We start from the raw sequence: 23,966 nt of genomic DNA, 5'->3' as shown, positions 1-23,966 counted from the left end.
GTTCTCAACCTTGGGGTCGGGACGCCCTTGGGGGTCACGAGACACTGAGAGGGGGGTCCCCAGATTCCTTAAAAAAATAATAATAATAATTTAAATGACACTGTTGCCCCTTTTTCACCAATTTTGCCAAATTTGAACACATTATCATTATTTTTTCCCATCAATTTTAACACTTTTGCCATTTAAGACCTATTTTGCCCATTTTAATTCTTTTTACACCTTTTTTTCTGTTTTCGCCGTGTCTAAACCAATTCTTGCCACTGAAGCTTAACTATGTTGACCCATTATTGCCATTATTAACCACATTTAACAGTCATATTTCCCGTTGTAACCTATTTCACTACTTGATCTGTTAATTCCTGCCAGTTTAACCACTTTCTGCCAATATCTGATGATTTTTTCTTTCTTAGTTAACCTTCTTTTGCCAGTTTATGTCAATTTTCCATCCCATTTCAGCAAATTTCCACCCATTTTTGCCAATTTAAAGCCACTTCAGTCACTTTTTAACTCCCTTTACCACTATTATGCCCCTTTTTGCCATTTTGACCAATTTTTGCAATTTTTGGGGGTATTTTTGCGACGTCTAATCCATATCTGATACTTCAAAAATCAAATTTCACCACCTTTTCCACGGTTTTTGTCATTTTTAACCCATTTGAGCTATTTTTTGCCCATCTGAATTATTTTTTCAACAGAAGGGATTTACATTTTTAAGGGGGCTCTTTACTAAACAAATGACTGAAAAAAGACATTTGTTCCTTTAATATGAGTGGTTGTTTTTTCAGGTTAAATATAAAATATGGATATCACAGCTTAACTTTACAATAGACCACAGTTTTGCTGACCTCCATGGATCCCTAGTTTGGCTGGGCGCCAGAAAGCTCTCCTATTTATCCCCCCTTTTGGACGGCCTTGTCTGCACATGACGCATGATTCAGGTACAGTGGGGGTCCCCGGTCTCTGGCGTCTCTATTTTGGGGGTCGCGGGCTGAAAAGGTTGAGAACTCCTGGTCTAATTAACAACTATCTGCGGTTGGGTGATAGTGCTGTAGGTCCTTGACAACTTAAAAAAAGTCCTTGTCTTTCCTTGAAGCAAGTCGAGCTGCAGAAAGGCATGCAGAAGCACCATTTTAAGCCAGTCTGATGGGCTGATTTATCTCTAATCAATTATTAAAGTCAAGTTATTCTGATGCATTAAGCTTTATGTGTAAGGCAGTGCCTGATATAATTAATCCATAAGATAATTAACCATTGGAAATTGGGGACCAAAGCTCAATTACACTATTAAATGCTAATTAGACATGTCTTCCTCATTAACTACCATTTAAATTAGTAAAACACAGCCCTGGAAGACAAGCATCACTTTCTTTACATTCACAGCAATGCAACAAGGACAGGAGCTACGTTAGCAGGTTGAATAATCATGCTAAAAAATACTGATTTCTGATTGGCTGCTGTGCTGCAGCCCTCATTAAACAGCCTACACCTGCGACCACTGACCGTGTCGTAAATTTGCATACGCACCAACTACACTCAGCTATGGCTAACCGCTAAAAAAAAAAAAAAAAAAAAAAAAAAAAAAGGAGGCAGAACACGATAAAAAATGTTGCATTTGACGCTCCTTGCGCATTTCCGCAGTTCCACAGAAAACAGAGCCAGCCTCAGAGAAGTTTTCCGGGTTCCTCTCTTTGGAGAGGAGGTGATGAAAGCACTGTATAGACTCAGCAGCACTCTTCATTACCATAAGCCCAGCACAGCCGTAGGATACAGTAACTGCGTGTGGCATACAGCCAGGTGTGCTCGAGGTAATGGAGGACCCCTCAGGAAAAAAAACTCACTCCTCTCTGCTCCCTCCTCAAGTCGAGGCACTTTTTTTATTTTTACAGCACTTTCTCTACTCGTAAAATCATGATAACAGGCGTGATTTACGCCGACAGCGTTGGCTTATCTATAGGAGAGGTCTGTTTCTTGCTAGTGGTCAGATGGAAAGGGGCAGAGCATACTTTAGCCAGTTGGAACCTGTCCACAATGAACACCTGGATTCCGAGGCTATTTAAAAGCAGCAAACAGGAAGCCCACCTGGTCCACGAGCGTTCAAATGAGCCAAATTAAGCATTTTACACCCCAACGTTGACATGCTGTGTTTATCCAGTGCCTGTGCTTCGTGACTTACCGACTAATATTGAGGGGAAACAGAAGAAGGCTGGTCCGCCGTGCTCAGTCCATGAGTCCACACGGGGAGGCGACGCATAGAAGAGGGGGGACACTTTTCTCCCCTTGAGAAGCACAACTTCACCAGTCCGTCAGGGTCCACTCTCCAGTCTTTCACTGAGCCCTTTCACGCGTAAAAGAGGACAGAGGGGTGCCCAATTATTCCGTGGCACGAGCAGCTCTCGGTGAGGTTTCACTCCTCCAGTCCCGGGATGACGGGCGAAGCCCTCCTCACACACTCCGAAGTGTTAATTATTTTAAGTTGCAGGTGAAAAGATAAAAAAAAACACACACACACACAGCGTTGAGATTAAAAAGAGACCGTTTTCCCTCCTTTTACAGTCCACGGGGGAAAGATGAAAGCGCGCACCGCGTCCAGCTCTCGCGCCGCGCCGCGCGCTCCGTTGTAGTTAACCAATCTGCGATATATTGGAGTTGCTCGGTAATTTGCATGCTGTAGAGGTGGACTACACAGACGGGGAGCGTCAAGCTTCACCTCGGATACACAACTGCTTCCGGTGCGGGCTTTCAGAATAAAAGAGTAGCCCTAAACATTTACATTTATTAGACACAATTACCACAACTGCAACACAATAAAGAAGCGATTTTACCTCACTGGAAGGAAAGCAATTCGGCTCCAGCTCGTTAAAATTCTTTTATCGTTTCCAACAGATTGAAATTTGAAGACATATTCACTTAACTTCCGGTTCTCTTCTGTCTAAATCCGGTAATTTCTCATTCAATTGCGAGAGCTCTAAAGCAGTTAAGCAGAGCTCCTCCTCCTCCAGGAGATTCTTACAATAAAAAGCAGAAAAAAGCTTGCATTGATGGGCTTTAAATAGCCTGGCTGCAGCACCAAGCCTAAAGGATGGAACTAATGCTATATAATAACACCCAAATCACAGATTAGCCATGCAGCCGTGCCAATAAACAGGCCAGAATCAGCCCGCATAAAGGGAGAGAGCATGAGATAGTGCATTCAGACCCCCTCCCCATTTAAAGAAAAATATGTTACAGCCTGATGGTTCAGTGAAACAAGATCATGTTTACTCTCATTAATCTACACTCTGTGCTCATTTATGACAAAGTGAAAACTCAATTTTAGTCATTTTTGTAAGTTTATTAAAAATAAAAAATCAGACTCTTTGCAGTTCTGATGTTTGCAGTGAGATTTTTCTGGACATGATTTGGATGCAGTGCATATCAGAGCAAAAACCAAGCCATGAGGTCAAAGGAACATATAAATTCAAGATATTATTATTATTATTATTATTATTATTATTAAGAAACGGCCTGACTGTTGACAGCAGGGGCGTAGCTAGGGGTTTAGGGCCCCTAGGAAGAATATGCAGGGCTCCCCTTAGCCAATCAGCTATGCAACAAATGTGCACCATGTTTACAAATACATGCATTTTGATGTATTTTTTAAATTCCCTATTTATGAGCATGATTTTTATCATGGCTAAATTAAATTTACTTGCATTATGTTGCAGTGCTGACCACACTATTTGGACATTTTTAAGAGAGGACCCCCCAGAATCGTACTTTACCCTATCTGATACACATTTCAGTCTCGTTTAGTCACTTTTGATACAATAATGACACGAATTATTAAGGAAAATTAAATAAAAACACACTTTTCATTATAGGCAGATGGAAGCCCATTACCACCACTAAAAAAGAAAATATGGAAGTAAGGAAATAAAAAAGAGAAATCCAAAGTCATAATTATGAGATTAAAATTTAAAATTACGAGATAAAATACCATAATTAAAAGACAGAAAGTCGAAATTATGAGATAAAAATTCATTTAGTCAATTATAACATTTTGTCATAATCTTGACTTTTTATCTCATAATTATGACTTTTTATGTCATAATTATGACTTTTTATTTCATAATTGACTTTTTATCTTATAATCACGACTTTTTATCTCATAGTTATGACTTTTAATCTTATAATAATGACTTTTTAACTCGTAATTCTGACTTTTTATTTCATAATTCTGACTTTTTAACTCATAATTACTACTTTTTATCTCATAATTATGACTTTTTATTTCATAATTAGGACTTTTTATCTCATAACCATGACTTTTTTTTCTTATCTTATACTCATGACCTATTCATAATTATGATTTAGAATTTTTTTCAAGAATTGCTGCACTTTTTCTCTTTTTTATTTGACCCAAAGGGCCCCTCCCTACTGTGGGCCTGGGGAGTCAGTCCCCTTTGTCCCCCCTGTGCTACGCCCATGGTTGACAGGCAAAGATTTGGTCGCCAAGAGCACAGTGGCCTCCTGGCACAACCAGGACTCTTCCAAGACCTGGTAACTTGAGAAGAAGAGCCTTAATAAGTGAGGTGACCAAGAACCTGATGGTCCCTCTGACTGATCTCTAAAGATCCCGTGTGAATATGGGACAAAGTTCCAGAAGCAAAACCATCCCTGCAGCCCTCCAATGATCTGGGCTTTATGGCAGAGTGGCTAGGTGGAGTTTGCATGTGTTTTGCACTGAGGATATCCCTGTACTTTTCTCCATTCAGTTTTCCCCCAACTCTGACCAGTCTCCAAGTCCTTGCTGCTGAGGAACACCCCCACAGCATGATGCTGCCACCACCATGCTTCACTGTTGGGATAGTACTGGCCAGGTGAGAGTGGTACCTGGTTTCCTCCAGACATGAAATTTACAAAAATTACTGAAGGGGCTAAATTCAAATGTAACACTCTACAAACTAAGGCAAACCCAAAGAGGGTTAGGTTTAGGCACCCGATGCGTAATGGTTAGGGATAGGGGAAGGGGGAGGGGCACCCAATTACAAACCAGACACCACAAACTAAGGAACAACTTGACCAGGGTTAGTAGGTCACTTCTCTCCCTACGGTGCAGGTCGTCCCATTGTAGAGGTCTGCAACCAGAAGCTTTTCTAAATGAGGCCAAACAGTTCAGTCTTAGTTTCTCACAGTCTGAGAGTCATCCAGGTGCATTTTACAAACTCCAAGCTACTTTCATTTGATGTCACTGAGGAGAGAGTTCCCTCTATCCACTCTGCCATGAAGCCCAGATCAGTGGAGGGCTGCAGTGATGGTTCTCCTTCTGGAACTTTGTCCAGGATCTCTGGAGCTCAGTCAGGGTGACCGTCAGGTTCTTGATCTCCTCTCTTACTGAGGACCGTCTCCTTTGTAACGGTCCTTGGTAAGTTGGTTGGTTCAAACGTTTTCAAGTTGAGAATTCTGGAGGCCACTTCCCAACGCTCTCAGGAACCTTCAAATTACTAGAAAGGTTTTGTAGCGTTCCCCAGATCTGTGCTTTTTTAAATCACATCCAGTCAGTTTGATTTACCATAGGTGGACTTCGATGAAGGTGTAGAAACTGGAGTTACTTTTATAGGTTTTCTTAGCAAAGGTCTGAATACTAATGCCAATGTGATATTTCAGAGGGGTTTTTATATTTGCAAAAATTTAATTAAAGTGACCAAAAATCAGGAAAAAGTAGCAAAAATGTGTAAGAGTAGCAAAAACACGTACAAAAAGTGTTTAAAAAAGTGTTAACAGCATCAATATTGGGTTAAAAGAGGCAGGATTGGGCAGAAAAGGTGGTGAAATAGGATTACAAATTTGGAAAAAAAAATGGTTTTACCTGGCAAAAAATAGAAACTGAGGCAAGACGATAGGCAGAAAGTGGCAGAATTTGGGTTAAACTGGCCAAAATGGGCACGGCAAATAGAGAAATGTAGTTAAATTGGCAAAAATAGGCGTAAAATGTGGTGAAAATGGTTAAAAATGGCAATCATGGTCAACAGAGGCAAGAATAGGTGAGAAACTAATGGAAAAGGTGGAAAAGTGACAAAAAAGTCCCTTAAGTGGAAAAATGTGCAAAAATGTGTTTTTGTTTGCAAAGAATCTGAATACTTACGTCAGTGTGATATTTCAGTTCAATTTTTTTTAAATTTGCAAAAAAATTAAGTGCCCAAAAAAATAGGGAAAAAGTGTCAAAAATGTGTTAGAGTAGCAACAACAGGCATAAAAAGTGTTACAAAAAAGTATCAACAGCAACAAAATTGGGTGAAAAGTGAGAGAAAAGGTGGTGAAATGGGATTACAAATTTGGAAAGAATGGTTTTATGTGGCAAAAAAAGGTAACTGAGGCAAGAAGATAGGCAGAAAGTGGCAGAATTTGGGTTAAACTGGCCGAAATGGGCACGGCAAATAGAGAAATGTAGTTAAATTGGTAAAAATAGGCGTAAGATGTGGCGAAAATGGTTAAAAGTGGCAACTATGGGTCAACAGAGGCAAGAGTAGATGGGAAAAGTGATGGAAAGGGCTTAAAAGTAACGAAAAAATGTCCTAAAAGAGGAAAAATATGCAAAAAATGTTTGTTTTTGCACAGAATCCGAATACTTATGTCAGTGTGATATTTCAGTTGCATATTTTCTTGTGGTAAAAAGTATTAACAGCAAAAATATTGGGTAAAAAATGGCAGAAAAGGTGGTGAAATGGTGATACAAATTTGGAAAATCTGGCAAAAGTTGGGAACTGAGGCAGAAAGATAGGCAGATAGTGGCAGAAATGTGTTAAACTGGCAAAAATGGGCACAGAAAATAAAGAAATGTAGTTAAATTGTCAAAAATAAGCGTAAAATGTGATGAAATTGGTTCAAAGTGGCAATAATGGGTCAACAGAGGCAAGAATAGGTGGGAAAGTGATGGAAAGGGCCTAAGAGTAATGAAAACATGTCTTAAAATAGGAAAAATATGCAAAAAAAATGTGTTTTTGCAAAGAATCTCAATACTTATGTCAGTGTGATATTTCAGTTTTTTTTTTTTTTTAATTTGCCAAAAAATTAAGTGCCCCAAAATAGGGACAAAGTGGCAAAAATGTGTTAGAGTAGCAACAACAGGCATTAAAAGTGGTAAAAAAGTGTTAACAGCAACAATATTGGTTTAAAAGGTGCAGAAAAGGTGTGAAATAGTGATACACATTTGGAATAAATGGTAAAAATTGGTAACTGAGGCAGAAAGACAGACAGAAAGTGGCAGAAATGGGTTAAACTGGCAAAAATGGGCACGGCAAATAGAGAAATATAGTTAAATTGGCAAAAATACATGTAAAATGTGGTGAAAAGGGTTAAAAGTGGCACCAATGACTTTAAAGTGGAAAAAAATGTGCAAAAACAACACATTTTTTAATGGATCTCAATACTTATGTAAATGTGATTTTTCAGTTTTTTATTTTCTATAAATTTGCAACAAATTCTAAAATGTAGTTGCTCCTCTGTCCTTATGGAGAACTGAGTGTACATTAATGAGAATACAGGGTTCGGGTTTTTGACTGAAGCATCAGGCTGCTACATAAGAGTCTTTTTTAAAGTGAAGGGGTCTGAATACTTTCCATAAGCACCGTAAATGCAGACAGCCCAGTCGGTCAGTCTTTATGGGGGATCTGCAGAGCGCCACGGTGCACAGTGGGGTCCAGCTGCTCTACGCCCTTGAACCAGACTCTGCAGAGAGACCAGCTCCAGCAGAGCCGTCTCTCAGCCTGACCTCTGATCTCCTTCGGGTGCAAAGACCTGATGAAGCGTCCCATCATTATTCGCGCTCACGCTGCAGCGTGATGAGCTAAAAAGGCCGACTGTTTGATAAATCAAAGTACACTTCTGTGGGCAGCCACTGGTTCACATGTAAAGCCTGGCTCTGATTGTCTGCAGCTAACTGGAGCCTCTGGAACGTCCACATCCTGGAACATCATAGCGGTGCAAGTCCATGCTCGACCTCACTCGGTACCCAGCTCAGATGAGGCATCTCAGAGGAGGAGTGAGGAAGCAAAAGTGAATAAAAGTGAAAAATTACAACCTTCAAAACACTTGAGAGCTTCATTTAGGGAGGAGCGCCATAAAACATACTACAGAGTGAGAAATCTAGCTCATATATAACCCATTAATTCATTTAACAACCGTAGAAACATCTAAAAGTATGTTAGGCAGACACATCCAAGCAGTCGGACAAAATAAATCAATATTTAAAGTGTTTTACTTCTCTGCCAGGAAGCAGGGAGGTGAATTTGAAGCCATTGTGCAAACTCACTCTGCCTTTCTCTCTGTAAAAGTAAATATACTGTATCCTTTCAGAGCGGCCTTTGTTGAAAAATGCTCTCTCACTAATTTCTACAGTGGCTTTCTGCGTTAATGAAAGCTGCAGAGCCATTAGGCATCTCTGTCAGGAAGTTCTTTATGTGCGGTTCCTCAGTACTCCAGGTGCTTTATCACGCAGACGTGAACTAATAACAAACTAGATAGAGAGATAAGCTGCATATCTGTGTTTTTGTGCTCCAGGCTTAATTATTGATGCTTTTTAATCAGTGTGTGCTGTTGGATTTAAGAACACGGCGCCGCTCTTTGTTCATAGAAAGGAAAACATAAGTCATACAGGCATGGGTGAGATGGAAAGTCTTTAGACTTTTTAAAGGATTTCAGACGAAGTTAGAGGGAAGGAGAAAGAAAACACTGGTACACTAGAGCAGGGGTTCTCAACCTTTACAGCCCAGGACCCCCAAAATAAAGGAGTCAGAGCCCCGGGACCCCCACTGTACCTGAACACAGCCGTGCACATTCAAGAATGGTCATGTGCAGACATGGCCGTCCATACGGGGGGTAAAGGGGGCTTTCTAAGACCCAGGCACAGAGTCAGCAAAATTAAGGTCCACTGTAATATGAATCTGTGATAACCACATTTATTTTGATTTTTTACCTGAATAATAGCCACTGTTAAACAAAGAATTAATGTTTTTTTTTTATTCATTTGTGCCATAGTGTGTAGTCATCACAAAAATGTGAATCCATTTCTAAAAATTAGAGATAAATGCGTTAGAAAGACAAAAACATTGGTGGAAAGGGTGGTAAATGGGATTTTAAAAGTCCCAGAAATGGGTGAAATGGCAACAATTCAATAAAATTGCCAAAAAAAGGAGAAAATTGGTTTGAATATAAAAAACAGGCATAAAGGATGTTTAAAAAAAGTGTTAACAACAACAATATTGAGATAAAATTAGCAGAAATGGGCAGAAAAGGTGGTGAAATAAGATAGGCAGAAAGTGGCAGAATTGGCCAAAATTGGCATGGCAAATAGAGAAATGTAGTTAGAATGACAAAAATTGGTGTAAAATGTGGTGAAAATTGTTAAAAGTGGCAATCGTGGGTCAACAGAGGCAAAAATGGATGGAAAAACAAATGGAAATGGCTTAAAAGTGACAAAAAACGTCTTAAAAGTGGAAAAATGTGCAACAAAAGGTGTTTTTTTTGCAACGAATCTGAATACTCGTGTCAATGTGGTATTTCAGTTGCATATTTTCTTGTGGTAAAAAAGTATTAACAGCAACAATGTTGGGTAAAAAATGGCAGAAAAGGTGACGAAATGGTGATACAAATTTGGAAAAACTGGCAAAATTGGTAACTGAGGCAGAAAGATATGCAGAAAGTGGCAGAAATGTGTTAAACTGGCCAGAATGGGCACAGCAAATAAAGAAATGTAGTTAAATTGGCCAAAATTGGCGTAAAAATATGGTGAAAAGGGTTCAAAGTGGCAATAATGTCTTTAAAGTGGAAAAAAAAGTGCAAAAAAAAAAGCTTTTTTTTTTGCAAAGGATCTGAATACTTATTTTAATGTGATATTTCATATCATTTTTAATTTTCTTTGACTTCATAAAAAATTTGATGTGTCAAAAAATAGGGAAAAGTGGAAAAAAAAAGTGGGACAAGTGATGGAAAGGGATTAAAAGTGACAAAAATGTCTTAGAGTGGGAAAATATGTTAAAAAAAAAGGTATTTAAATTTGAATAAGTGGCAAAAATGTTATTAAAGCGGCAACAATTGGCAGGAAAAAGTGATGAAGACAGCACAAATGGGCCCAAATTGTGCAAAAAATATCCTAATTTTTTTATAGACATGTGGGAACCCCCTCCCAGTTTCTCACGACCCCCAAGGGGTCCTGACCCAAACATTGAGAACCACTGCACTGGAATACGGTGGTCAACAAGGGGAAAAAAACTATTTGTAGAATGCTTTTCTTAATGTAGATGTTTTCCACCTGAGTGCAGTGAATGTGTCTCAGTGGTTGTAGTATGAAGACACCTGTGGCTGGAAGGTCCAGTCTCTAGTTAATCAGTATTCATGGCTACCATTACACCATGAAGACAAAGGAACACTCCAAGCAAGTCAGAGAAAATGTTATTGAAAAGTAGAAGTCAGGGGATGGATATAAAGACATTTCCAAGGCTCTGAACATCCTCCAGAGTTCAGTTAAATCCCCACTATGAAGCACGGTGGGGGCAGCATCATGCCGTGGGGATGCTTCTCAGCAGCCAGCCCTGGAAGGCTTGTAAAAGTAGAGGGTAAAATGAATGTCATTCAGTCTGACAGAGAATGGCGGCATGGGAGAAGATTTATCTTCCAGTAAGGTAATGAGCAGTCTTACTGGAACAGTCAGTGTGTCACCTGGATGATAACGGAAATATTAGCCATTGTTGTACAGCCAATCATACGCTAGGATTCATATCCTATCCCTAAAATTGCTCATCATGCTCGGTCCCCAGTCCTGTTAGTGAATCAGTGCGGCAGAAATGATTGTATTCGCCAGTCTTCTGACACATTTCATATTATCGCCTGAAAGCAGAGCACTGGCCAAAAAGTAGGTTGAAACAACAACTTAGATTGCAATATTGTCACAACACTTCATAATATTTGACTTTGTCTGGGGCTGTCGAGGATGTTGATTCAACCTGATGGTATTTACTGACGCTCCGGCTCTGTAGTTAGTCAAGCAAATATCCGTTACGGGTCTCCGAGTTCCGCTGTGACAACTTATGTCTCATTTTGGGAGATGATGTGAAAGAGCGCTGCCGTTATCAGGTTAAATAATCTTGCTGCGCTTGCAAAAGCAGGAACTCAATCAGCGGCACGCTGACAGCAATTAGTCATAAAGTCGTCTGAGTCTGGTGTGTCAACACTGGAGCAGGGTTGGTTCTGTTTATGAGAGCTCTTGAAAGGGATTCTAATTCAATGTTTGTTTTTTACCCTGGGATCTCTGAGATTTCCCTGCTGTACTTAAGGCTTTAAGATACTGATCCAAGCGCTGCAGGCTTGGGTTTGACATTTTGTATCCTGAACGGCATCATTAAAACGAAAAGCCAACTGAAAAGTAGGGTGACACTCACAGAGGACCTGTCTTTGGCAACTGTTCAAACGTATCTGTCCTATTTTCATCATAATCATCATACTTAACCACATAAAGCTGAGCTGAGCTCTCTCCCATATGCCTGCACTGATGACAGTCATGGTGGCTTTGTTCATAGAGGGGGTGAGGATGGCCATGAGGGGGGCCATGAGGGGGGTAAAGGGCAGAGATTTCTGGGGCCTAGCCAAACTGGGGACCCATGGAGGTCAGAAAAACCATGGTCCACTGTAAAGTTATTTTATTTTTAGCCTGAAAAATAACTATATCTGATCAAAGCAATAAAACATAGATGTCATTTATTCATGCTCTACTACAATAAAGCCTTTTCAAAATGTTCAAACAGGAGTACCTTTTTATTAGTGGGGTTAAAAAAGTGGATGGACACACTGACCTATGAAGAAAGTGATTTTGTCTTTAAAGCTAGGCTAGGATGATTGCAAATGTCAAGATGACAGAAAATAAAACAGAAGAAACTGGGACAGCTTTTCTGTAATTAATAATAATACAAATAATACAAATAATAATAATAATAATAATAATAATAAAATAAAAACAACAATAAAAAATATCAATAATAATAATAATAATAATAATAATAATAATAATAATAAAAACAATAATAAAAATATCAATAATAATAATAATAATAATAATAATAATAATAATAATAAAATAAAAACAACAATAAAAAATATCAATAATAATAATAATAATAATAATAATAATAATAATAATAATAAAAACAACAATAAAAATATCAATAATAATAATAATAATAATAATAATAATAATAATAATATAATAAAAACAACAATAAAAATATCAATAATAATAATAATAATAATAATAATAAAAACAATAATAAAAAATAAAAATGAAAATAATAACAATAATAATAATAATAGGAAGAAGAAGAAGAAGAGGGAAAAGGATAGCAATAATAATTGTAATGAAAGTAATAATAATAATATAAAATAATAATAACAATCATGAAATAATTGTGGAAAAATGCAGAAAATGGTTAGAAATAAGCACAAATGAGTTTAATACTAAAAAGGGCAAACATGGAACATAAGTGGTAAAAAAAAAAAAAGGCCAAACAGTGGCAAAAAAATTACAAAAGTGGTAAATAAAAATGGTCAGCAGTTGGAAAATCTGATTAAATGCAATAAAAAAAAGTGGCAACATTGAGCTCAAAGTACCAAAGAGACAAAGAAGAGGCAAAAACGGGATAAAGGTAGAAAAAAAAATTCAAAATAGTGGCAAAAAATGAGTGAAAAAGCAGTAAAAAGTGGCAAAAGTTGACAACCAGTGGCAAAAATGGGCAAAAGGAGGGCAACATGTGGCTAAGTTTGGCAAAATGTTGCAATGAGATGTTTCAGAAAACGGCAAAACATTTTCAAATATGGCCAAAAATGGGTCAAAAAAGTGGCACGGGGGAAAAATTGAAAAAAAGAAAAAAAAAGGTTAAAAATTCCAATTGAAGACAAAAAGTGGCAAGAAATGTACAGAAAGTGGCAACAATGGTAACACTTGAAAATATGGTCAAAAAGTTGCATTAATGATGAAAAGTGGGTAAGAAAATTAACAGAGTGGCTAGAAATGGGCAGAAACTGGCAATATTAGGCAAAAAGTGGGTTATATACAACAGAAATGGGCAAAAATGAAACAGCAGCTCAAATGGCTCAAAAGTTGCCAAAAAGATGGTGCAGAAATGGGCAACAGAAGGGCCCAAAAGAAATGCTTGGAAAAGGGTAAAAACAGCATAAATCTTAAAAAAAAAAAAAAAAATAAAAAAATTCAAAAGAGTGTCAAAAGGGCAAAAAAATGCAAAGAAGGGAAAAAGGAGGCTAAAGTAGGCAAAAAATTGCAAAAAGATGTTTCAGAAAATGGACAAAAAACTGACATTAATGAGTGTAAAATGGCAAAGAAATACAAACTGTGGAGGGGGCCATTCTCTGGGTTTATCAGGGGCCATTCTCTGGGTTTATCAGGGGCCATTCTCTGGGTTTATCAGGGGCCATTCTCTGGGTTTATCAGGGGCCATTCTCTGGGTTTATCAGGGTCCAGTCTCTGGGTTTAACAGGGGCCATTCTCTGGGTTTATCAGGGGCCATTCTCTGGGTTTATCAGGGCCATTCTCTGGGTTTATCAGGGGCCAGTCTCTGGGTTTAACAGGGTCCATTCTCTGGGTTTATCAGGGTCCATTCTTTGGGTTTATCAGGGGCTGGTCTCTGGGTTTATCAGGGACCGGTCTCTGGGTTTATCAGGGGCCGGTCTCTGGGTTTATCAGGGGCCGGTCTCTGGGTTTATCAGGGGCCGGTCTCTGGGTTTATCAGGGCCAATTCTCTGGGTTTATCAGGGGCCGGTCTCTGGGTTTTTCAGGGGCCAGTCCCTGGGTTTAACAGGGTCCATTCTCTGGGTTTATCAGGGGCCATTCTCTGGGTTTATCAGGGCCATTCTCTGGGTTTATCAGGGGCCGGTCTCTGGGTTTATCAGGGGCCAGTCTCTGGGTTTATCAGGGGCCAGTCTCTGGGTTTATCAGGGGCCAGTCTCTGGGTTTATCAGGGGCCATTCTCTGGGTTTATCAGGGCCATTCTCTAGGTTTATCAGGGGCCGGTCTCTGGGTTTATCAGGGGCCAATTATCTGGGTTTATCAGGGGCCATTCTCTGGGTTTATCAGGGGCCAATTATCTGGGTTTATCAGGGGCCATTCTCTGGGTTTATCAGAGGCCGTTCTCTGGGTTTATCAGGGACCAGTCTCTGGGTTTATCAGGGCCAATTCTCTGGGTTTATCAGGGCCATTCTCTGGGTTTATCAGGGGCCAGTCTCTGTGTTTAACAGGGTCCATTCTCTGGGTTTATCAGGGTCCATTCTTTGGGTTTATCAGGGGCTGGTCTCTGGGTTTATCAGGGGCCAATTATCTGGGTTTATCAGGGGCCATTCTCTGGGTTTATCAGAGGCCGTTCTCTGGGTTTATCAGGGGCCAGTCTCTGGGTTTATCAGGGGCCGGTCTCTGGGTTTATCAGGGACCGGTCTCTGGGTTTATCAGGGGCCGGTCTCTGGGTTTATCAGGGGCCGGTCTCTGGGTTTATCAGGGCCAATTTTCTGGGTTTATCAGGGGCCGGTCTCTGGGTTAATCAGGGGCCGTTCTCTGGGTTTAACAGGGTCCATTCTCTGGGTTTATCAGGGGCCATTCTCTGGGTTTAACAGGGTCCATTCTCTGGGTTTATCAGGGGCCATTCTCTGGGTTTATCAGGGCCATTCTCTGGGTTTATCAGGGGCCGGTCTCTGGGTTTATCAGGGGCCAGTCTCTGGGTTTATCAGGGGCCAGTCTCTGGGTTTATCAGGGGCCATTCTCTGGGTTTATCAGGGCCATTCTCTAGGTTTATCAGGGGCCGGTCTCTGGGTCTATCAGGGGCCAATTATCTGGGTTTATCAGGGGCCATTCTCTGGGTTTATCAGGGGCCATTCTCTGGGTTTATCAGGGGCCATTCTCTGGGTTTATCAGGGGCCAGTCTCTGGGTTTATCAGGGGGCAACCTCTGGGTTTATCAGGGACCAGTCTCTGGGTTTATCAGGGACCAGTCTCTGGGTTTATCAGGGGCCAGTCTCTGGGTTTATCAGGGCCAATTCTCTGGCTTTATCAGGGGCCATTCTCTGGGTTTATCAGGGGCCATTCTCTGGGTTTATCAGGGGCCATTCTCTGGGTTTATCAGGGGCCAGTCTCTGGGTTTATCAGGGGCCATTCTCTGGTTTATCAGGGTCCATTCTCTGGGTTTATCAGGGGCCATTCTCTGGGTTTATCAGGGGCCATTCTCTGGGTTTATCAGGGGCCCATGCCTCTAACTTGTATAATAAAGCAGCACTAAGTCGAGAGCTGGGAGATAAGTGAGAACACGTTAGCAAGACTTCATCTCATGAATCTGCTGTTGTAAATTTGGTAAAATTCCACATTTAAACACCTAGACTCCATGCTTTATTTGGATTCAGTTCAGTTTGGAACATGGCTATAAGGATTCTCTGACACTGGGAGAATTTTCTTTGGTTAGTTCTTTAACAAAAACAGTTCATGCATAATTTAAGAAGTCAACTCAGAACTTTCTGGAGCAAATCTGGCACATTTGAAAGTTGAGTGTCTTTTAAGGAGCCTCCTTTGTGGAACAGAGTTATTTTTACATAATATTTTGCATAATGGCTCTGTAACAATATGCACAATTATCTTCAATCTCCTCCACAGCTGTTTGCCTCTGTTTTTTCCCAGCGAAGGTCATCTTCTCCGCTGCATTTGAGGAAATGAAAATCATGCGTAAGTTGGCTTTGTTGAGACCTAAAGGCATACACATACAGAGCCGTATCCTCTACTGCTCCCACTTTTTTGTACTCGCAGTGTCATTCTCAGTCATCTTCAGGAAAGTAACACTGTAGCCAAGAAGCCAAAGGAGTAAAACACTGCTGCGTGATGACATTTGGAAGACAGGCAACTTTGGCTCATCTGCAATGAAAATCTCTGCCCAAATAATGGAAGATCCTCTTGCATCTGTGTGTGTTTGTGTCTTAGCCCAAGGAGCTAGCCCACCCACAGTAGTGCGCTGCTCACAGTTTGTGTGCTGCAGCCTGAGATGTCTCACATGCTCTGCATCATGGGTTCTTACGGGGGGGAAAAAGTATTTTGCCAGGACCCAGACTGGGTAAATTTAGTCTTGCTCCTCGCTACTTCCCCTGTCAAAAGAGGACCCATCAGAAACAGGCGTAAACATTAGATTGCATGAAGTATTTTTTTATTGTTTTTCACCTCCAGCTATCAGTTATGAAGAACTGGTCATGGAAGGGAAGTCCACAGGCTGGTGCTGTGTGGGATTTAGGTCAGCAAACACTTTATTTTGGCAGAACTCAAAATATCCACGTTAAAGTTTTGTGTGCCAAATAAAAGAAAGCTTTGCCTTGTGTGCTAAACCCAAAACTTGTATGTCATTCTACACGCCAAACCCTGAATTTATGCATGATTGCTAATGCTTCTAGCGTTCAGTAAATGCTCATTAGCATGGTACTTTCAGTTTTCAAGAGGCGTCATCAACAAGTGAATGTCTGGATCATGTTGGGGTGGGGTTGAACCGTGAAGCTAGCCCTGTATATTCAGGCTCTCTTTGGGTTCCAGCTCCTGTTAGAGATAGTGGGCATCATGAGGGTGGTTATGAACTTTCTCTGAGCTCAGGCTCAGGCTGTACACTCACAGGAAAGTGGGCGTTTGGTGCATCATTTGACACTTCTTCTGCACCAAAAACTGTTACCAGCTGTCTTCTGCTCATTACTTAGGGTGCTTTCACACCAGGGGCCCGGTCCCTGATCCGAGTGCACTTGAGCCCAAAGTCTGTTTTTTTTTGGTAGTGTGAATGCAAACGAACTGCGCCAGGGCACCGGGCCGGACCCACTTAGGGAGGTGGTTCTCGGTCACAATTCAAGTGGACTCTGGAATGCAACCAGAGAGTGTTAAAGTTAAACTTCTTTCCACAGCAGTTTGTTCACATTTTCCCTCAATAAAGGGCAGATATCATCAGAATCCAGTCAATAAACGGTCTGATGTGACTCACCTTACAGATGAACACAGATGGAGTCAGTGAGAGGAGGTGCAAAGGCAATAAAAGTCTCCTGTCACCTCAAGAACCACTGTATCTGTGCAGTGCGAGCCCATTTAATCCTCTGAGCTGTAGTAGATGTGCAGATATGAAGAGCAAAGGTGCTGGCGTCTTAAAAAGTGATTTTAATCACTCATGGCTGCAGGATAGACTTTTTGCCAGGTCAAAACAAAAGCAATCTTCGCTCAGGTCATGACCCCAGTGGTTGCCATGGTAGCTTCTTCTTTCTCCTCTTTTGTGGGGTTGTAAACCAGCTACGTGCATACCGCCACCTGCTGTTTCATACTGAGTAAATACGCAAGTGGGCCCGGGCACGGATCGATGTTGGTAGTGTGAAAGCAAGCCAGCGAGGGGAAGGGGGAGGGGGGGAATCGTGCCGTGGCACGGTTTGAATCAACTGGGCCTAATGTGAAAACGCCCTTATATTACTTAATTGGGCCATCCAACAAGTTGTCAGTTGTTGTTGTTTCCAACATTAACTTTTACCACTTGGGTGATGATACACAGTCCAAAATTTTTCCTGAGTGAGCGTGCAAGAAGGAGACTAGTGAGAGAGGCCACCAAGACACCTATGACTACTCTGAAGGAGTTCCAAGCTTCAGCAGCTGAGATGGGAGAGACTCTGCAGACATCAACTGTTGGCGGTTCTTCACCAGTCAGAGCTTTATGGGAGAGTGGCAAAGAGGATTGAGAGATTCAATCTGGACTAGAGTTCACCAAAAGGCATGAGGGAGACTCCATGGTCGAGAGGAAGACAGAAACACAACACCATCCCCACTGTGAAGCACAGAGGTGGCAGCATCATGCTGTTGGGATGTTTCTCAGCACACTGGAAGGCCTGTAAAGGTAGAGGGTAAAATGATTGAATATTGGAAAATCCCAAAGGACAATCTGATTCAGTCAGCAATATAACTACGTCTTTGGAGAAGATTTATTTTCCAGCAGAAACAAGGGGAATGTTCCGGAGCGGCCGAGTCAAAGCCCAGACCTTAATCCAACAGAGCACGTTTGGCTGGACTTGAAAAGAGCTGTTCATGCCTGGTCCTTATGCAACTGACAGAGCTTGAGCAGTTTAGCAAAGACAAATGGAGTAAAATTCCAGATTTCGGATGCTGTGGCTCTCAGCCTTGACATTCAGCTTCTTTGTCTTGTGTTGGACTGAATGTTGGGGAGATTATTTCCAATATGGTGACAACTCAACCTCCAAAAAACATCCACTTTACGGGGTTTTGACCTGACATGATTTTGTGGCCAACAATTATCATTTCTATGTACAATGAGCTGCACTTCAGTTCTTTCAATACCAACACAACGAAGAATACTAGTTGTGTAGTAAGTCTTAACCTGGCCCATATTCGAGACACAGTTGTACTTGGTCTGACCTAAATCAGGTCAACAAGACCAGACACATCCTCCAGAGCAAACACAACTTCAGCTTGCACGTTTGTTGGTTCTAAAGCATCTTTCCATGTCTAGTGAAATTACCACTACGGTTAAACAACCACGTTTAATATCACTCTGTTGTTTTTGGCTCCAGTTCCACTAAATAGCTCTGAATCAGCCTTAATTTCCATTTGACATCTTTGTAATTTTTTGGGAACATCTCCAGAATATTGAGTCATGAGTTGGACTCTGTTTGGCTGAACAGCACATGTTTTTAATGGAGTCTAATACTTGATGTGTACTCAGGTCAAAGGAACTGTCTCATCATACGTAGCTATGGAAGTAGGTTAGATTTATAGGCCGGTGTTCGGTTTCACCCATTCATAGCAACGCCACAAAAATAGATGGGTGTATTGTACCGAGGCAGTACAGTGCTATATCTTACTCCCACGCTGTAATTCTGATCCCGTTCAGTCAATAACTCTTTGATAAAAAGGAATAATGGATTAGTTTGGATTGTCTTATAGTGGTGACGGGCTGATGTGGAAGCGTCATGTTTTTTGTTCCTCCATTCATTGTGACTGAGACAATGATGGCAACCAAAGGGTTTGCGGCAGTGGTGTAATTGTGATCCCGCTCGTTCAATTACTCTGTGATATGGAGCAACAATGGACTGGTTCATACTGTCATATTACTGAATTACAACTGATGTGGAAGCTGCATGGCTGTTGTTCTTTCACTCATTGTGATAGAGACAATGATGGCAAGAAAAGGGTTGGGAGTGGAGGTGTTTCTGTTTGATGAGTGCCACTGAGAAGAGGAAACCAAGCTCTGAGTTTAAATAGGGTTTCATATCATAAACAGTCCTAGTCAGAGCTGGAAACTTGTCATTAGGCATTTTATAGATGTAAATAAGTCCTAAGATCGAACCATAAACCTAAACATGACCTTTAGTTTGCTGTCACTAGATGTTGACCATAACCCATTGCTTTACTGAATATAATCATAGCCCAAAACCATTCCTTGGGCCTTTGCTTATACTTAACCTAGTCGTAGCCCTAGCCCTTTGGTTTCACTTAACCTAGCCATAGCCCTAGCCCTTTGGTTTCACTTAACCTAGCCACAGCTCTAGCCCTTTGGTTTCACTTAACCTAGCTGTAGCCCTAGCCCTTTGGTTTCACTTAACCTAGCCACAGCCCTAGCCCTTTGGTTTCACTTAACCTAGCCCTAGCCCTAGCCCTTTGGTTTCACTTAACCTAGCCACAGCCCTAGCCCTTTGGTTTCACTTAACCTAACCACAGCCCTAGCCCTTTGGTTTCACTTAACCTAGCCATAGCCCTAGCCCTTTGGTTTCACTTAACCTAGCCATAGCCCTAGCCCTTTGGTTTCACTTAACCTAGCCACAGCTCTAGCCCTTTGGTTTCACTTAACCTAGCCGTAGCCCTAGCCCTTTGGTTTTACTTAACATAGCCGTATTTCCTGACCCCTTTGGGTTCTTGTCCCAAACTATAACCCTTCCCTAACCAGTGTTGATTTTGACAACTAAAACTATGACTTCAAATTTTCATTTTCGCCCCTCTTTCCCATGAGAAAGTTTAGACTAACACTAACCAAAAACAGATCTTTGATGTCTAAAACTGACAAAAATAATCATAACTACATTTTTTGTGAGCAAGTCAGCCTAATTTTTGTTAAGATGAATACATTACATTAAAATGTAATTTAGTTTTTATAAGACATTAAAAATCCATGGTCTTTCTCCGATGCTTTAAAATCTGTCCAAGTATAATGCATCTTTATCTTCTCTCTCTCTCAGTTGTACGCAGAGACCACAGGTCTGGCAGGGTGCAAAGAACTATGACTTGGTACCAGATTCAGGCAAGAGAAGAAATGCTCGGCATAAAAGTTAACCCTTAAATGTGAGGATATTTAATGGACAACAACCAGACTACATTTATTTAGAGCTTTCATTCACTAACACTAGACTAAACCTGTAAGGGTAGAAATGTCTAGAATGTGACAACAACTAAAAGGCATTTAATCTAAAGACTAAGACTCAAAATGAGTCCCCCCCCCCACCCCACCCAATGCTACATTTAGGAAGGCCGACATCTTTCAACAACTTAGTCCTATATTCCTCACCTTTGATGCTTCCACTAATGAATAACACAGCTCCAGTGATTCAGCCGTTAGACTTAGTGAAGTGCTAAGTACTTTCAGCAATCCTTTCTGTAACAGTGATTTAACCAAGGTACATTTATATCTGCATCCTAATGGGAAACCACCGTGTTTCATTTTTCCCAGTGGAACCACTGAGTGCCCCAAAGTGCTCTTCTGGTCAGACTAGTTGCTCCCCGAGTGCTCCTCAGGTTGGCCTAAGTGCTCCTGCAGTTAGCGTGCTTGCTTCTTTAGCCAGCCTTAATTGCCATGGAACTTCCCAAGAGCCCTGGTGATCAAGCCGAGTGGCCCTTTGATTAGCACCCAAGCTGTTCCAGTTCAGTTTAAAGGGAAAGGAGGATGATGCTACATTCATTCTTAGCATTACAACGGCGATGCTGTAGTACAGCGATACTCAGCGTGTGGCTCTGGAGCCACATGTGGCTCTGTGGTGTAGATTTGTGGCTCTTTAATGTCTTAATTTGAAATATTATTCCCCCAGAAAACCTTAAAAAAGGGAAACCTTTTGCTATTTTTCACCATTTTTTGACACTTTACATCCATTTGAGGTACCTTTTGCAGTTAAATACCACCTTGTCCTTACTTTTTCGCCCATTGTTTCCACTCTATTCCATTTTTTGGCACAGTTATCCTATTTTTGCCCTTTTCAGCTACCTTTTGCCATTAAATACCACTTTTTTTCCTACCTTTGCACCCGTTTTTGCTCGTTTTTCTTTTTTTGCCACTATTTTCCCATTTTTGCCGCTTTTAGCTACCTTTTGCCATTAAATACCACTTTCTACCTTTTTTTTTTTTCGCCTTCTACCCACTTTTTTGGCAACTTTATACAATTTTTGCCTTTTTTCACCATTTATTGCCAAGTTTTTCCCATTTAAGCTACTTTTTGCCATTAAATTCCACTTCTTTCCTCTTTTTTTGCCCATTTTTGCCACCTCTTTTTCCACTTTTTCCATTTTTGCCATTTTTTAAAATCTTTTTTCACCCATTTAAGCTACCTTTTGCCACTAACTACCACTTGTTTCCTATTTTTTGCCCATTTGTACCACTCTTGACTGCATTTTGCCCATTTTAAGTCACTTTCCACTCATTTTTTGCCATTTTTTGACCATTTTTTGGCTCTTTTCACCCATTTCTGCTACTTTCTGACCCTTTCTTTAGGTTTTCCTCCCCATTTTCGCCCTTTTTCACCCATTTTTGTTGCTTTTTGACCATTCTTGCATCCTATAACTTATTTTTATTGCTACTTGAAGCTTTTTTTGCCACTTTGCACCACTTAGATTGTGACTCTCACAAAGATATTTTTCAACAATTTACCTCTTTTAGTTAAGTAGGGTTGAGTAACACTGCTGTAGTATCTGTGTGCCGTCACCATAATAGTTGATCCAGTTCCTTCATTTGTGTTGCTGTAGTCATGAAAAGAGCTTTAAGCTGTAGCAGTTAGCCAGTCTCCGAGTAAAGACATGGATGTTTATATTTCCTTCACCTCCTAAACCCAGATGCATCATGGGAGCACCAGTTTCATATTTTGCTAAAGGGCATTTTTGAATCATTCCTAGTCTATGAGCCCATTTATTCCTTGCTTTAACATCTGCTCCGGGCCAAGTGGTCATCCCTAATGTTAGACGTGAACCTTTCAGAGACAGCCGCTGAAATGCAGTGCCATGGCTCTGAGACATTTCGCCAATGATGCTACAAATGTTAAATTTTTTGTGGTATTCTGTTATCCAGACACTTCCTATTTGTGCTGTTTTCTTTATTTTCTTTCATATTATTCTCTTTCCCATGCTAAAAAAAACAGTTAACTTATTTGGTCCTCTCAGTGTGAGAGTTACTGCATGTTTTTAAGTCGTCCTACTTAAATTTTAGTTTCTCCGAAGCTCTTTGTATTTTCTCTGTAATTATTCCGAGGCTAGAGTACATACTAGTTTTAAAATGCTGTGTTGTCTAAATATAGACATTATCTGAGGTGTTTCTGAATGCAAATGCCCTCAAACGTGCTCTAGCCTGCTAGCAGAGGACATGTGGGCTTTATCATCACTGATTATCTACCAGGACTGATGATGAATGCTGCGCCCATGTTTGAGAAACACAGAGATGTACTGGATGTTAACTACACACACGCATCACCAGCATCAGTCTGACACGGGACTGGAAACATTCCTGAAAATTTGCATTAAAAAGATGCAGAATGCATGACCGGCAGAGGTGGAGGTGTGACAGTCAGCACATCAGCAGAGACAATGATGGGTACATTTTTCAAAGACAAACTGATAAACCTAGCCCACAGCTGTTCTTATTGTTACGATGGGTTAATGTCACTGGACAGAGTCAGACATGTCCGCTAAACTACCTTGGTAATTGATATTTAACCTCCCGAGAACCTGAGTTTTACTTTGGAAAGCATTTTGAGGGTTTCCTAATTATTTGGGATAAGTAGGATGGAAAAAATAAAAAAGTCCTCTCCAAAATCACAAAAATTCCTGTAAAGAGTACCCACAAATTTATTTAAATAATTGTCAAATCCTTAAGTAAATCTTTATCATAAAGCCTAAACATTCCAATAAAAAATTCCCCACAAAATCCCATGCAAATTCATGACCGTGTTTAAGCAAATTCCCCAAATAACAAAGAAAATTCCAATTTCTGTAAAGAAAATCAAATGCATTCTCCAAAATTCCATTAAAATGACAGAAACATCCAAAAATCTGAAAAAAAATCCCTAAAATGTACACAAAAATTCCTGAAAAGTTCAAACAACAACCTCCACCTCCAAATTCCCAATTTGCTTCACAAAAAAATTACTGATAAATTTTCCAATTTCCCAAGAAAATGTGAAAAAAATTCTAGCAAATGCCCCCAATTATTTTCCAATGAAACTCCAAAATTTACAAACATATCCCCTGAATTTTCATGAATATATTTGCCAATTTCCAAGAAAATTCCCCAAAATATTCAAAAAGCGACGCATCCCGACATTTTAAGCAAATTACTTCAACTAAAATGGAGATTCTGGAAAAAATTGTTTAAAATTCTAAAGGCAGGAAAACAAACTTGTGATGTCCTCATACGTGCACGCTGGGTCTGAGGAATAATAAAACTAAGAATGGTTTTGTAGTTCAAAGAGTAACGACTTTAGTAGTGACTTTCCCTTCCCTCTAAAGTATGTTTATGACAACACAAGGGTGAAAAGCTGTTAAAAAGGCATTGCTAGCTTCTTAGCTTATGGCTAATTCTTCCCATTTAATTTTGCCAGTGGCATCAATGCACATAGCGAGCAGTAATAGCTAGCCAGGAGCTAGCTGGATGCTAAAAAACAAGCCTGAGAGCCATGGAAACA

General features: G+C 40.4%; 1 protein-coding gene across 1 annotated transcript in view; it reads right to left on the bottom strand.

The window, feature by feature from the left end:
- The window catches only part of slitrk6 (SLIT and NTRK-like family, member 6), a 37,830-nt gene extending 35,225 nt beyond the window's left edge, over positions 1–2,605 (bottom strand). Inside the window, exon 1 of the mRNA XM_041782191.1 lies at positions 2,174–2,605. The gene's annotated coding sequence lies outside the window, so the exon portion shown is untranslated. The remainder of the gene's footprint in view (positions 1–2,173) is intronic.
- Between the last annotated feature and the right edge of the window lie 21,361 nt (positions 2,606–23,966).

Source organism: Cheilinus undulatus, linkage group 24 (genome assembly GCF_018320785.1).
Source record: "Cheilinus undulatus linkage group 24, ASM1832078v1, whole genome shotgun sequence".
Taxonomy (NCBI): Eukaryota; Metazoa; Chordata; class Actinopteri; order Labriformes; family Labridae; genus Cheilinus; species Cheilinus undulatus.
Note: the sequence above shows the minus strand (reverse complement) of the source record. Positions and strands in the feature narration are given on the sequence as shown.